The sequence below is a fragment of the Polypterus senegalus genome, chromosome 8 (genome assembly GCF_016835505.1).
Source record: "Polypterus senegalus isolate Bchr_013 chromosome 8, ASM1683550v1, whole genome shotgun sequence".
NCBI lineage: Eukaryota > Metazoa > Chordata > Cladistia > Polypteriformes > Polypteridae > Polypterus > Polypterus senegalus.
In genome coordinates this window covers 160,884,977-160,901,397 of record NC_053161.1, presented here as the reverse complement: position 1 = coordinate 160,901,397, position 16,421 = coordinate 160,884,977, and the positions used below count along the sequence as shown (strand labels likewise).

Here is a 16,421-nt window from a genome sequence, read left to right as displayed (position 1 = left end):
ACACCGACATGGTGTTATTTGTTGATCAGACATGTAAGTAAGACTTTCACTGTACTCGGTGCACCTGAAAATAGGAAAACTAATACAATTTCTCTGTGGTGGACTGGCACCCCTGCAGTGAGATGGCGCCCTGCCCGGGGTTTGTTTCCTGCCTTGCACCCTGTGTTAGCTGGGATTGGCTCCAGCAGACCCTGTAGTTAGGATAAAGCGGGTTGGATAATGGATGCATGGATGGAGACAATTTCTTTTGGGACACAACTGGGTATATTGTGTGTGCTGTTCTGCCTCTTGCTGTTATGACAGGCATTTATTTATTTTTTTACCTTAAAATTGCAACTTTAATCCTGTTTTTCTGAATATCAGGAGGTTTTGAGTCATGGAATTCTGTTAAAGTAGTTCAAAATTATCCAACATTTTCCCAAGATGCCACCTTAAAATTCTTGCGTGTCGCTATTTTGTGTATATAAAGTGCTAAGGAGCTGCTATGGAGTGACAATCGGGGACTTGCTAAGCATTTTGTTAAAGCTCAAGGGGCATAAAGTTCAAACCATTGGACAAGTTTGCGGGTATGAAAAACAAAAATATAAGTGTACAAGTGTTTAAAAGTTTGGGTTTACAACAAGTGCTTTCATTTTTTGACTGCAAGTTGGGATTTCACTTTTGATTTTGATGTTAGGGTTTTTAAACTTTCCTCTTACGGTCTCTTTTTGTTCTTGCTCTCGACTCTAGTCTTTGTCGTGGTCTCTTTTCTTTCTACCCTCATCGTGTGCCATTTTCTATGTAGGCGCAACACTTGCATTTGTGTAATACTTGCTACTTTGTTTATTGTGTTGCATTACGACTTTATGCTTTATGTTGCTGCTGGAGGCCATGAACTTCCCTTCAGGAATCAACAAAATACACCCACCTATCTCTTTGTTTATGTTGGATTGCAAAATAAATGTCAGTGTGTAATTTTCTTTGTTTTTATGTAAAATTAAATTCATACTGTGGGATGAAAGAAGGGTTAAAAGTGATACTGTACCATATAGTCAAGGCTGAAATTATCGGCACCCCTGGAATTTTCCCAGAAAATTGTTGCAATTCCAAATGTTTTGGTATACACATGTTTATTTCCTTTATGTGCATTGGAACAACACAAAAAAACAGAGAAAAAGGCAAATCTGACATCATGCCACACAGAACTCAAAAACAGGGCTGGACAAAATTATTGGCACCCTCAACTTAATATTTGGTTGCACGCCCTTTGGAAAAAATAACTGAAATCAAGAGCTTCCTATAACCATTAACAAGCTTGTTACACCTCTTAACTGGAATTTCCGACCACTCTTCTTTTGCAAACTGCTCAAGGTCTCTCAAATTTGAATGGTGCCTTCTCCCAACAGCAATTTTGAGATCTCTCCATAAGTGTTCAATCGGATTTAGATCCGGACTCATTGCTGGCAACTTCAGAACTCTCCAGCGCTTTGTCTTCAACCATTTCTGGGTGCTTTTAGAGGTATGTTTGAGGTCATTGTCCTGCTGGAACACCCATGACCTCTGACGCAGACCCAGCTTTCTGACACTGGGCCATACATTGCGCCCCAATATCTTTTGGTAGTCTTCAGATTTCAAGATGCTTTGCACACAGTCAAGGCATCCAGTGCCAGAGGCAGCAAAACATCTCCAAAACATCTTAGAACCTCCACCATGTTTGACTGTAGGTACTGTGTTCTTCTCTTTGTAGGCTTCATTCCGTTTTCTGTAAACAGTAGAATGATGAGCTTTACCAAAAAGCTCTACCTTGGTCTCTTCTGTCCATAAGATGTTCCCCCAGAAGGATTTTGGCTTCCTCAAGTACATTTTGGCAAACTCCAGTCTGGCTTTTTTATAATTCTGTTTCAGCAGTGAGGTCCTCCTGGCTCTCCTGCCATAGCGTTTAATTTTGTTCAGAAGTCGACAGATAGTTCGAGCTGACACTGTTGCACCCTGAGTCTACAGAACAGCTTGAATATGTTTTGAAGATGATTGTGGCTGTTTATCCACACTCAGACTATTCTTCGTTGCAGTCTTTTATCAATTTATCTCTTCCATCCACATCCAGGTAGATTAGCTAAAGTGCCATGTGTTGTGAACGTCTTGATTATGTTGTGCACAGTGGATAAAGGAACATGAAGATCTCTGGAGATGGACTTGTAGCCTTGAGATTGTTGATATTTTTCCACAATTTTTGTTCTCACGTCCTCAGACAATTCTCTGCTCTTCTCTCTGTTCTCCATGCTTAGTGTGGCACACTCAGACACACAACAGAAAGGTTGAGTCAACTTTTCCATTTTAACTGGCTTCAGGTGTGATTGCTATATTGCCAGCACCTGTTTCTTGCCACAGGTGAGTTCAAACGAGCATCATATGCTTGAACAATTTTGAAAAGGAGCCAATAATTTTATCCCGCCCATTTTTGGAGTTCTGTGTGACATGATGTCAGATTTGGCTTTTTTTTTGTGTTGTTCCAATCCACATAAAGGAAATAAATATGTGCATACCAAAACATTTGGATTTGCAACAATTTTCTGGGAAAATTCCAGGGGTGACGATAATTTCGGCCATGACTGTTGTCACACACGTGCGCATGGGAGGCAGCTAAAGGGCTTGAGTGAAGGCAGTTCGGAGGCATGCCGGGGTGTGGCAGAGTGCACTGACTCTTTTCTCCTTGCCTGTAGACCATCCCGGGGATTTCACCTGGATCTCCTGACATCACTTCGGGACTGAGCCAATGGAAGTCGGCCACACCAGCTCCAGTCCCTCTGATGTCACCTCCGCTCTGAGCCAATGGTGGAAGACCACGTGCCAGATCCATACAACCTCACTTCCTGTCTCCCCCTTTAAAACCTGCCCCCTTTCCTTTGTTTCCTCAGTCTTGTTTTGGACTCGGTTGTATGCACTTCAGTGCTCTGTATTTCTACAAGAAAACGACTTTGCAGCCAGGATACCACAATATACGGGTGGCTGCCCCAACTCTTTATCTGTCCATGTCTCGTTCTTGTGACAGTGGCGTAGCGGCAGGATGGAGAAGTCCCAGAGAGAAGGGGACAGGACCTGCAATATACCCAGGTGGGAGCGTGCGGGGCGAGTCTTCAGGCGGGGAGGGTGCCCGTGGTCGGCGTGACCGGTGCGGGCTCCGCTCCCAGCACTCATAACTAGGCCATCTGGAGAGGCCAGGGAGTGTGCGGGTGGGGCTCACAGAATTGGGCTGCCCTGGAGGGAGGCAAAGGGACTCAGTATGCTCTCTTGGGGAGAGTGCCTGCCTCCCTGAAACCAAAGCCCCATTTACCACCTAGGGGTGCCCCAGACTGGCAGGTGAATAAAATAAAAATGGAGGTTGGACCCTGAGCGCCCGACCAACAACAAGCCTGGTCCTTATGGGCAATGGTAGGGCATTGGCTACGGCCATTTGAAAACACGCCCTACCAAATAATAGAGCAGGTAGCTTGCTATCTGCTCCTGGAAGCGCTTCCCGTGGCTTCACCCAGCCGGTTTGGGGCGGCGGTTTAAGAACATGTCTGAGCTCATAGAGCTTATGGAGACGCAGAGGGCGGCCTCACACTCTGGGGGAGCAGAACCGTCCTCATGTCAAACCCAGCCGGGTATGTTCCAAGACCTAGCCCCTCCCTGTACAATCCGGGCTCGTAGGCGTCCAGCGGTGCTGGCGCAAACGCTTGGGGCAAGGAGGAATGCAGGTGGAGGCGAGGAGGGTTGGTGTGCTCTGCTAATCCGTTGGCGGTCCCACATACTGGCGTGGTGATCGCCAGCGGACACAAGACCACAGGTTTGTTCGACTCCGGCAGCAACATTTCCATTGTTGCCCGCCGCTTTGTGCAACCGCAACAGTGGCTAAAATTTAAGACCGGTATAACCTGTGTCCACGGAGACATCCGCTGGTACAGGTCCGCCGCTGTGTCATCAGTTACGGAGGGTCAGTTAGTAAACTCACCGTAGCGTCCTACCTGATCCTCCACACCCGGTGATACTAGGGGGACTGGTCTAAAATCAAAAGCGGTGAGACACATACCACTCCGGGGTTAATTTGGGCCTCGTTATGGGCGGAGATAACCCGTCTCAAGCTGCCTCCACGCCGTGTAATCAGCCGGCAGAGAGAGACGAAGCGTCGCCCTGACTGGCGTGGCAACTCCGGGCGTCGCGGGCTAACCGTCATCCACCAGCGCCGCGGGCGGGAGAAACCACGCCCATTGAGGTCGGCTGACCCTCTCTCCGTGTTGCGGTTCCAATTTAAAAGCGCCGGCTTCTTTTAGAAGGGAGCAATGGAATGATGACTCCCTGAAGTTTGTAAAAATGCAGTGGTCCTTGTCAATGGCCAGCGCACTAATCAGTCGATGCCACAGGGCCCCTACTTTGTGCTAGATAATGACCTCCTTTACCGTGTAGCAATGCATGGCGGGCAGGAGGCGAGGCTGCTGCTGGTGCAGCGTACCTTCCGGCGGCAGGTCTGCGAGCTAGCACGCCCACCTCCTAGGTGGCCACCTGGGCACCGAAAAACTCTGGAGCGGATCAAGCTCCGTTTCTACTGGCCAGGAATTAATGAGGAGGTTAGCGCTTTTGCGCTTCCTGCCGGAGTGTCAACTGCGACAAATTCCTAGGAGGGACCGTGCTCCTCTCGTTCCTATTCCACTGATTGGCGTTCCCTTCCACAGAATCGGGTCGACCTGGTGGGACCCTGGAGCCCTCAGCCGAGGACACAAGTACATTTTAGTCCTCGTGGATTACGCTACGATACCCGAAGCTGTTCCGTTGCGCTCAGCTACCTCTAAAGCCATCGCGGGAATTACTAGGGGTATTGGCGCGTGGGGATCCCCAAAGAAGTCTTGACAGACCAGGGGACCCCTTCACCTCGGAAACGTTCAAGGAGACTGCCAGATTACTGAAAATAAAGCATTTAAAGACCTCGGTGTATCATCCTCAAACCGGCGGATTAGTAGAGAGGTTTAATCAAACTCTCAAGCAAATGCTGCGTAAGGTGGTCAGCGAGGATGGAAGGAACTGGGATCAGCTCCTCCCCTCGTCCTTTTGCCTATCGGAAGTCCCACAAGCCTCCACGGGTTCTCCCCTTTTGAACTACTGTACAGGCGACAACCTCGGGGCATATTAGATATTTTGAAAGAAGGCTGGGAAGAAGAGGCTCTTCCCTCCACAAACATACTGGAGTATATCGCGCGTTCTGCGATAGATTTGGAAAGATTCGCCTGTCCTTAAAAGTCACATGGAGGAGGCTCAAGCAGCACAGGCCGGTACTACAACGCGCACGCCTCTTGGGAGTTCCGCCCGGGAGATCGGGTCATGGTCCTAGTGCCTACCTCCCACTCTAAATTGCTTGCCCACTGGCAGGGCCCCTACGAAGTTAAGGAGAGGAAGGGACTGGTCGACTATTTGGTGAGTCAACCCAATGCGTCGGCCAAAGGAGCGGGTTTATCATGTGAACCTGCTGAAACCGTGGAAGGACAGGGACCCCGATCCCTCCTCCGGCCAGCCCGCTCACTCTTCGCTCACACACGACCTTAACCCGGCACGGACTTAAGTCCCAGACAGCGGCAGGAGCTGGAAACAGTTATCCGGACCGTTGGGAGGTAGTCAGTGAGAACCCCGGAAGGACCTCTCTGATTGAGCACAACATCGTGACAGAGCCCGGGGTTGTTGTCCGAGAACGCCCGTATCGTCTTCCCGAGGCAAAAAAGGCTGAAGTGGAGCTTGAGATCAAGCGCATGCTGGAGCTAGGTGTGATTGAGGAAAGTTATAGTCCCTGGTCCAGCCCCATTGTGCTCGTCGGTAAGCCTGGCGGAAGTTGGAGGTTCTGCAATGACTTCCGTCGGCAATCAAGTCTCCCAATTTGATGCTTATCCAATGCCACGCGTGGGCGACCTCCTCGAGAGGCTTGGACAGGCTCAATACCTGACCACACTTGACATGACGAAAGGGTACTGGCAGGGTCCTTTAACGGACTCCGCGAAGGTAAAACCGCGTTTAGTACCCCTAGCGGACACTGGCAGTATCGTGTCCTTCCATTTGGGTTACACGGGGCTCCAGCAACCTTTCAGCGTCTGGTGGACAAAGTGCTTGACCTCATAACTCATACAGTGCTGCCTACCTGGATGGCGTGGTCATCTATTCCAGCACATGGAAGGAACACCTACAGCATGTCCAAGCGGTATTACGGACACTTGGTGAGGCGGGCTCGGATTAATCCCAGAAATGCTTCTTGGATTAAGCGAGGCCAAATATTTAGGCTACCTGGTGGGTGGGTACCGTAAGGCCACAGTGCTCCAAAATTGATGCCATTCTGAAATGGCCCGTCCATGAACCAAGCGGCAGGTCCAAGCCTTTCGGTTAGCGGGTACTACCGCCGGTTTGTACCCGGTTTTGGAGAGAGCGGCCCTTGACTGATTTAACAAAGAAGAGGGCCCGAACATTGTGGTATGGACTGAAAAACAGGCGCTGCATTTGGTGACTTAAAGCAGGCCCTTACGTCCACACCTGTTTTGATGGCACCTAACTTTTCTTTGCCTTTCATCCTCCAGGCGGACGCCGGACACAGGCCTGGGCGCCGTGCTGAGCCAAAGCGTCGATGGTGTGGAGCACCCCATCATGTTCCTGAGCGGAAACTGTTGGACGGGAGACCAGGTATGCTGCGGTGGAGAGGGAGGCTCTGGCGATTAAATGGGCGATTACTCAGCTGAGGTACTACCTGTTGGGCCGGGAATTCACCCTTGTCACGGACCATGCACCCCTACAGTGGATGGCCCTCCACAAGGAGTCGAATCCGCGGGTCACCCGGTGGTTTCTTGACCTGCAGCCGTACAAGTTTTCGCTCGTTCATCGTCGGGGCGCTCTCCACGCCACCGCTGATGCCCTTCTCGGGTTCACGACCTCTCGGTTAGGTCGCCCGACCCGTCGGGTCTGGGCTAAGGGGGGGGCCTTGTCACACACGTGCGCATGGGAGGCAGCTAAAGGGCTTGAGTGAAGGCAGTTGGAGGCATGCGGGGTGTGGCAGAGTGCACTGACTCTTTTCTCCTTGCCTGTAGACCATCCCGGGGATTTCACCTGGATCTCCTGACATCACTTCCGGGACTGAGCCAATGGAACTCGGCCACACCAGCTCCAGTCCCTCTGATGTCACCTCCGCTCTGAGCCAATGGTGGAAGACCACGTGCCAGATCCATCGACCTCACTTCCTGTCTCCCCTTTAAAACCTGCCCCCTTTCCTTTGTTTCCTCAGTCTTGTTTTGGACTCGGTTGTATGCACTTCAGTGCTCTGTATTTCTACAAGAAAAACGACTTTGCAGCCAGGATACCACAATATACGGGTGGCTGCCCCAACTCTTTATCTGTCCATGTCTCGTTCTTGTGACACTGTATAAATTGGCAAAACCTTTTATGGCCATCCATCGTCCCCACCAGCCCCTCTTCTAATGTATGTACTACCACCCCGTGTTGAGAGGTGGTGCTAACCCTTATCGTCTTCTATTTCCTCCACCGTGCTAAGAAGATGCCCAGTGAAGGCAACTGACTCACTCAAATCGGCCTCCCAGCTATTTTGCCCCACAGTACCCAGAAGGAAGTGTCACTCGATAGGAGAGCCCACGGAGCTCCTGCCCTCAGTGACTAAAGCAGGCTCTGTTAGCTGTGTAAGGTTCCTGAAGTAAAGAAACCCCAATTTGTGTTTGTTTTGGCCCCATTGAGTTCACCTTTTGTTTGTAACTTTTGCTGTCATTAAACGGGGTGATGATTGGGTGGGCGTCCCAACATTTCAACTTTTGTGGATCTGCAATTCTTCCATCAACCACAACATATACACCACATACACAGTGCCATGCCAGTGTCATTGTTTTCTAAGCTGAACTAAAGTCTTCTTCACCGTAGCCAGCAAACATTCAGTGCTTTGTCTTTTTTGACACAACAATAGACCTACTCTTCCATTTCAAAAGCAGTTACACCACAGATAAGGAACACAAATGCTTCGACGATATGTGACTTTACCTTTCTGTATGTTTGTCTCATCTGAATGGATCTGGCACATCCCAATCAGGGCTGCATAAATGTGTGCATCTGCATAATGTCCAGATTGAAAAAAGGTTACAAGAACATCACCATTTGTGTGACAAACTTATAATATGTTACAGTAGATGGATGTTATTCACTAAGAGCTTTTGAAAGGCAGTCCTTCAAAGTGTAAACTACTCGCTGACTGAGTAAACTACAGCCTGCTACTCTGAGCATGTGTGGTAGACATCTTCACTTAGTGGGTAAGGAATTGTGCATCCGTTTTGGTTCTTAGACTCTGTGAAGCATTAAACGGTATTTCTGTACCAAAAAACTAAGACCATATTAATAATAAGATTATCATGATCTGTCAAATTATATACATATTTATAATCACATTAAATATTAGTATTCAGTCAGAGGTGGTCAATGCATTAGGCGACTACTTATGGGTGCCCAGACACCTAGGGCTCCATATAGGCTTCCACTGTCCCTAAATTCAAAGATATTCAAACGTAGGTTAAAACTTTTCTACTTGTGCATTTGAGCTTAAAACCCCCCACCCCGCCCCCCAATTTGAGTAGTGGAGCCTCAACTGGAACCATTTCAAGTGCCTCTCTGTTTAGGTAAAATGATATTTGGCTCGTCCGCCATCATCAGCATCCAGAGAGCCGGAGTTCAGCGTCAAAAGGACAGAAGGCGCTCGCTCAGTGGCGTCGAGGCAGAAGAGCTGAGCCTTCATAATCATAACCTCCTTTTACTGGAATGGGGGAGCATTAGTTTCATCACATTACACATATTAGCTGCTCTTTATAAAAACTGAGTTGTAGTTATTGTTTTGTAAATGACACAGAATTGAAGAATATGACATTGTTCCACAATTTTAGGTACTGTCTTATTTAATTATACTGATATAATGTAATTTAGAGTTATATTGTTGTTGTTCTATACAGGGCTGTGGAATTGGAGTAGGAGACAATTTTGGGTTCCTGGAGTCGGGGTGGTAGTTGTACCTAATAAATTTAAATTGTAATGAAAAAAAAAATTACAGCAAGATCAAATGTCCCATTTCGCAAACAATAGTCCTAATTAAGTACTTCTCTGATGTAAGAATAACGTCCAGTGCGGAGTTGTGTTACCACTAGTGTGAAGTTCAGCTGAGCTATTATACAACCTGACATTCACATACTGTAATCTGGATTATGGTTCACTACAAAAAGTGTTTTCATTTTATTTCAGATACAATGTGTATAACAAGTTCATTTGTGTGTACACAAGTGTAATGATGTAGGTGGAGGCGTGTGCTATGGCCTGATGTGTGTTCAGAGGTTCTCGTCTTTTGTTTAAACTGGCCAATACGGTAGAGAGTCAGCTTCATAGCCAGTAGTTCTGTAGTTAAATGACGTGTATGTTGCCTTCCTTCAATCAACACGGAAAATACATTAGCATATTAACTCTTTCAGGGCTGATGTCGACTTCTGTCAAAATTCAGGGGTAGAAGATGGTAATCAGCTGTAAACTGCAACAAAACTCGTCCTTACATTTTAGTTTGACTCTCTTTGCTAGAAGGAGAGTTGCATAGCTTTGCTGATTTAACCTCAAATACCGACGCGTGCGAGAGTAGCGAAGAGTAAACAACTTCTAAAATGGCACTGACATCTGCCGAGAGACCAAAGCGATTGTGCAAAGCAAAATGCTCCATGGATGTTTCACGTAATTTTGTCGAATACGACTCTGACTTGTCGAACTCCAACCTGGAGATTGATATCAAAAATGACACTGAAGTACCAGCATCGTCTGATTGTGGTGTTGAACACTTTCGTGTAGCTGATGCGCCTACAGCAGCATTCCCCTTAGAGGACCACCACTTATGATGACAAGAGGTACAAACCATATTGCATCACACTGTGACTGCCACCACCACCCACCTGCTGTGCGAAGACAACCAGACAGCCAGCCCACCGTGCATTCCTACTGACCATCGAGGTGTCCCTGCGCAGCGACTGCCGCCAGAGCGCCAAACCTGCGCCAACAGCAGCCACAGCACATAGCAACAGATGTTTTATGTTGATTTATGTGTGAAACCATTGCTTTGAGTTTATTGGAAAGAATATTCAGCCCTCAAAGAGTTAAATACATAGGAGTCAGAGTCAGAAGTACCGGAAACTAATGAATCGGAGTCGAAGGATTTATCTACCGACTCCACAGCCCTGGTTAAATGTTATGTATGTATGTGGAAACTCCGCTAACAGAGTGGCTCTGAGGCGAAGGATCTGTACTGGTATCCCGAAGGTTGCCGGTTCAAATCCCCACCACTGCCAAAAGAGATCCTACTCTTCTGGGCCCTTGAGCAAGACCCTTAACCTTCAATTGCTCTAGGGGTGCTGTACAATGGCTGACCCTGCACTCTGACCCCAAGGGGTATGCGAAAACTAACAAGTTCCTAATACAAGAAATTGTATAAGGCAAAATAAAGAACACATAAAAACAAAATGTATGTATGTTTGGACAGACAGTTATTTGTCCCCAAGAGGAAATTTGGATTTTTACAGTAGCTCTTTAAATAAATAAATACATGAACAGATAGGTAGATAAATGTGGTACAATCACACACCAGAATGTGTATAAAGAAATACAATTAAAAACAAAGAAAACTTCTGACTTTGCTTTCACAGTCACAGTGTGGCATTGTGCAGACGTGTTGCTGTTGGTATAAAGGAGACCCCGTTGCGTTTCCTGATGCACTTCGGCCGAGTGATTCATTGGCTGACAGTCCTCAGTGTTGGTGTGTCAGAGACAGGATGTGCAGCATTAACCTGCTTGATCCAGGCCAGGGTGGTGGGGGGTCCTGGAGCCTATGACAGCCAGCATTGAGTGCAAGGCAGGAACAAACCCTGGACAGGACGACATTCCATCACAGAGCAAAAACACACACACTGGGGCCATCTTACCTAACCAGTATGTCTTTGGACAGCCTACACAGACATGGGAAGAACATGCAAACCCCAAGCAGGAAGGAACCCTGGTCTACTTACTGTGAGCACTCACGTAGTGCTACCACTATGCCACCATACTGTCCTTGAATGCATGTTTTGTTATAAAACATAGAACATTTGAATATTTTTGTACTTGAATATTTTTTTACAAGCCCAGAGGGAGGGCCTATTTACCTATTTGTTATCGGGAATCACAGATTATTTTTATCAGAATGGGTACCGGTGGCAAAAATCTCTGATCGGTCGGACTCTGCTAGGAGGCAATTAAGTGATATCAAGAAGATTACAGTATGGGGAAAAATGCAATGAAGAGGGGTCAGCCTCGAGGTGCCACCTGACGACTGTCACGTAACACAAGCGGACACCGTGTGTCTCCTCTCCGCTGTGTACCCACCAGCAAGCAGAAGAGCGCGACTTCTCGACCGCTGAAATGGCAAATCCTCAGCACGGTGTGAGGACATAAAGGAAACCAAAAACGGAGCTCAAACTGTACTGACAGCAGACGGACTGTCACAAGAAACGAACATCCAAGTGAGAGCGCCACGTGTCCTTGCTGTTTAAAGGGAGCCGTGGACACGAAAGCAGACCGGGCCAGTGAGGTCCGTCGGAGTTACTGCAATACCGTTCATCATTTCATTTTCGTTCCCTTTTACATCATTTAAACACGTACCTCTTATAGTCCAGTAGTTCTGTTCTCCGGCCGAGCCCCGCAAACTAAGCAGCGTGACACCCTCAAGCAGTTGCAGCGTCGCACAGTCCCTGATTCCGTCGCTCTTAGTGACGTTAGCGGCGTTTCCTCGTCATTTTTTTTTTTTTTTTACAGAAGTCAAGCAAAATGACACCTTTTATTGGCTAACTAAAAAGATTACAATACGCAAGCTTTCGAGGCAACTCGGGCCCCCTTCTTCAGGCAACTTTCCCAAGCGGAAACATACAAAGCTGAGAAGAAATGTGGATGAATAATAAATAGAAGACAACAAATGACCACATGTAATTAGATATGGAGTACGATAATGACGGCCTGTTCTGTAGAGGCTCATGCTGTATCGGATCATTTTTATGCAACATTTTTATGTGTTAAGCTTTTCAGTTATATCGTATTTTGTCTAATTTCTCTAAGTAAGATGAGTTCATTCTACAATAAAATCTTAAGGTTTGCGCACTTGGAATGAAGCGTCACTTACCTCTCTCTATGTAACCTAATACATGATGATTTGATGTTCCATATATGGTCCTATTTGTAACAGAATATCATATTATTAGCTATATGCCAAATATTCTCTTGTATACCCATACTTTATAAAGCCAAAGGGTTGCCATCATCCCCGTGACTGCAATACACAGAAGCATGGAGTGGCCTAAAGATACCTATGTTAAAATATATTCTTATACACTGCTGAAGTCTAAAGAACCTTTCTAAATCTTTGCGATAAAGTCTCACAAAGATCAAATTTGTTTAATATATTATGTGTCCCTAAGAACATGCAGAAGTTATAGCAGATCGATGATTCCACGCACGCACCGATGTCAGTTAATGCGCAATTTATTGATACCTGGGTAGCCCAGCAGACTTCTGCTAATTGTGTGTTGTGCGCATGTGCAGAGCTCTCCTACCGTAAGTCTCCTGTTCAAGCAGTTCAAGCAGTTAGCTGGGCACGCGACGCTTTTTCAAGCAGGGAGGCATCCACACTCGTGTCACTTTTATGGTTGTCAATACTTCAGTCAAATCCACACCCCCAAGCAAGCTATTTTCTCCAGCTATTTTGTGAATGTTCCATCTATTCTGAAGCATTAAGTATTCTTTAACAATTTACACATTTAAAGATAGAAATGCTGAAGAATGGTTTTATCTTTTGTACAATTAAATTATGTTACAAGGTCAGCATATTGTGACGTCTTGCAATTTGACTTAAGGGTTTAAGTTGCATTTGGGGTTGCACACATCTCTTAAAAACTATATTTTGGCTGCTTAATTATTGCACAACCAGAGGACTGAAACAGAAGGAAGAAGAGGAGTGAAAGGAAAGGCATTAAAGGAGAAAATGAAGAGACTGCAAAAAAAGAAAAGAAACAGAGAGAAGGTGCATGGAGGATTCAGAGTTCAAGAGTGAGGAATATAAGGAGTGAAAAGTCGAAGAATGATATTTATTTTATTTTAGGGGTGGGCTTTGCAACCCCAGACAACAAACTCCTCTGTTATTTCTTCTGCTCATCAGATGCCAGGTGACGTAACGCCCGGACATGAAGGCCTGATGCTGGATGGTTAATGTTTCATTACTTTATATACAGTACAGAGAGAGAGTATTTAGTTTCTGTTTAGCTAATTTTGTTCTCTGATGCTGCTTGTGTGTTGTGGGTGGACCCCCAAGAGGCAGGACCACCATTAGCTCACCACAAGGAACCATTGTTAACTTTTAAAGGCAAAAAGGGAAAGCGAGTTCCTCGTGGTTCATTTGAAATCGTTCTGTCTTATAAGTATTGCCTTTGTTTCAGTTTTTTTGGTTAGCTGGAAATTTTGCCCGTCTTTGGATTTTGTACTGGGACTTGGCCACAATTGATTGCTTTTTTAATCAAATCTTTTTGTCTAGTTATATTTTTGACTATTTTGTTATTGTTCCATTTTATCGATTAATTCTTTTTTTAAGGGTGGCGCAGTGGGTGGCACTTCTGCCTTGCAGTTACGAGACCAGGGTTCAATTCCCAGGTCCTCCCTGCATGGAGTTTGCATGTTCTCCCCGTGTCTGCGTGGGTTTCCTCTGGGTGCTCCAGTTTCCTCCCACAGTCCAAAGACATGCAGGTTACATGTATTGGCAATTCTAAATTGGCCCTGATGTGTGTGTGTGTGCGCATGCCCTGTGGTGGGCTGGCACCCTGCCCGGGGTTGGTTTCCTGCCTTGTGCCCTTTGCTGGCTGGGATTGGCTCCAGCAGACCACTGTGCCCCTGTAGTTAGGATACAGTGGGTTGGATAATGGATAGGTTTCTTTTTAAAGAATATTTTTTTCCCCCATTCTTACACATGCTAGGGGTTGATGGTAATCCCCTCACTTGTGTGGCATTTTGAATATCTTTATAGGTCTTTACCATTATTGTATGACTTTTGGAGCCTCAACCTTGGACAAATATAGGCCTCATCCAGCTGGTGGAGTAGTCAGTCAGGCTGCCTGGGAGTGAGCCTTCTATGGGTAGGCTAGTAGGGAGTTTGGCCTGCCTCTTGGTTCTGGTTTGGAGGTCTCACAGCATTTTGTCATTTTTGGAGATGGTTCTTGCTGCAGACCTTCAGAACTCTATGATTCAAGAGCTCCACTAAACAGCCAACTGGATTGCACATTTACATCACTTGGTTTACTCTACAGCTGTCATTATTTGAGTCAGATAATCCCACCCAACCCTACAATTAATCATAGTGTATACAGGAGTATAACATAACATCACTAACAAATAATGCAAAGCGACAGCCTTTTCAATGGAGCGGAGCTCTGGAGGTCTGCCGTTAGACTCCAGTGGGCATTCTTCATTCATGAGAAAAGAAATAATGGAACCAACAGTTTTATAAAAAATAAACAGTCAAAAGCAAACAATTATAAATACAGGAAGAACAGTAAAACTACAACTCCACACCCACTCACAAAGTTTGCTTTTTAAAAAAGGTTACAACATAGGAGGAAAACACAGCGAAAATATTAGACTCTACTAAGCCAGGATTGAAGAAGCAGGAAGAGAAGAGGGACAGCAAAAACCACCTGAATCTCCACTACAGCTCGCCATTTTGTAGTATACTCATATGAAGTGGATGACCCATTGATCACCGTCGCTGAAACTCCTAGGAGAGTAAGGTTGAAAAATTAAACTTGCCAAGATGCAAAAGAGAGACGGAAACATCAGACTTCCAGCAAAAAGTTAAAAATGTCTTTGCAGCTTATTGTGGCTCGACAAAACAGATGGAAAAGCACAGGTGAGACGAGAAGAGCAGCAAGAGATCAATCTGAGGAAGGGAAGGGATATTAGTGTGGAAAACAGTTGAGAGAAATGTAACGATAGACAACATGTCGTAGGAATGACTGTCACCCCCTGTGTGACCCAAAACCTCTAAGAGAGAACAGGCAGGAAGCCATTTATTCTCTTCAAAGAGGGAGCACTCCTGTCACAGGACACAGTAACAAGAGGCACACAGCATACCGTAACAAAATGCACCCCACTTTCTGCTAGTTGAGGAATTTTATTATACACAAAAGTAGATTACTTACATCATATACAGAGGACACAACAAGCCTTACCAAGTTATAAGTAAGCACGGTCAGCAAAAACACATACAATTGTCTAGTAGGCAGAGCATCCATTTCCAGATCTGCATGTCTGCTTTGCCTTTTTCAGTTCCTTCCTTTATCAGCACTGAGACAGACTGATGGCAGCTTCCTTTTCCTCTCAGTAAACTAAACATGGCATCCTGCTGACAGCCTGCCATAGTCTACTTGCCTTAAACAGCAACCAAGAATCAAGTCTCTTCTCAAAACGTTGTATAATACGTAGGAGAAACATTTAGATCATTTGAATCTTTAGTAATTATAATACCAAGGTAATTAATTATATATTTAACAGGGAAATTACAAATGACTAACGTATCACATTTCCTCGGAGCTTTTAATTCAGACTTACTGATGTTTAAAGAAAGACCAGATACAGTAGAAAATAACTTTAAACCTTCAATTGTTTTTTCAATTTCTGTTTGATTCCTTAAAGTGCTGTATCATCGGCTAACTGCAAACATTTAATTTCCTTATCCTGTATTTGAAAACGGGTGGCACAGTGGCACAGTGGGTATTGCTGCTGCCTCACACTTAGGAGACCTGGGTTCACTTCCTGGGTCCATCTGGCAAGGAGTTTGCATGTTCTCCCCGTGTCTGCGTGGGTTTCCTCCCACAGTCCAAAGACATGCAGGTTAGGTGGATTGGCGATCCGAAATTGTCCCTAGTTTGTGCTTGGTGTGTGTGTGTCCTGCCCGCCCCACAGATTGAGAACCACTGTGTTACACATCCATTTATTTTAAGGTTTATTAGCAGATCTATATTCTCCATTATTTTTTTTTCCAAATTCTAAAAAATATTTTGAGTTTTTTTTTTATCTTCTTCAAACATCTTCTCCTAAATCTCACATAAGCTCCTTTTGCTTTTTCTGCGTATCATTGATCCAATTCAGTTTGCAGTGTATAGCTAATTGACCTACAGCTGTTTGATTGACACTGGAATTATCAGTTGTCAGAGGTGCCAGGGACGCCATGAAGGACCTGAAGAGGGCATGCGTCCGCCTTGGATCACGTGGGGGCCACCACCCTGGTTGCTTTGGGGGCCATGGGCACAGAGCTTTGAAGCTCCACCCTGTAGGGGCCAATGGTCACCGCC

The 16,421-nt window shown here is 45.9% G+C and overlaps 1 protein-coding gene and 1 pseudogene across 1 annotated transcript in view; one reads left to right on the top strand and one right to left on the bottom strand.

Moving 5' to 3' along the window:
• LOC120533660 overlaps positions 1-11,847 on the bottom strand; it is a 19,661-nt pseudogene extending 7,814 nt beyond the window's left edge.
• The window catches only part of LOC120533295 (zona pellucida sperm-binding protein 3-like), a 215,011-nt gene that overhangs the window by 187,979 nt on the left and 10,611 nt on the right, over positions 1-16,421 (top strand). The window lies entirely within an intron of this gene.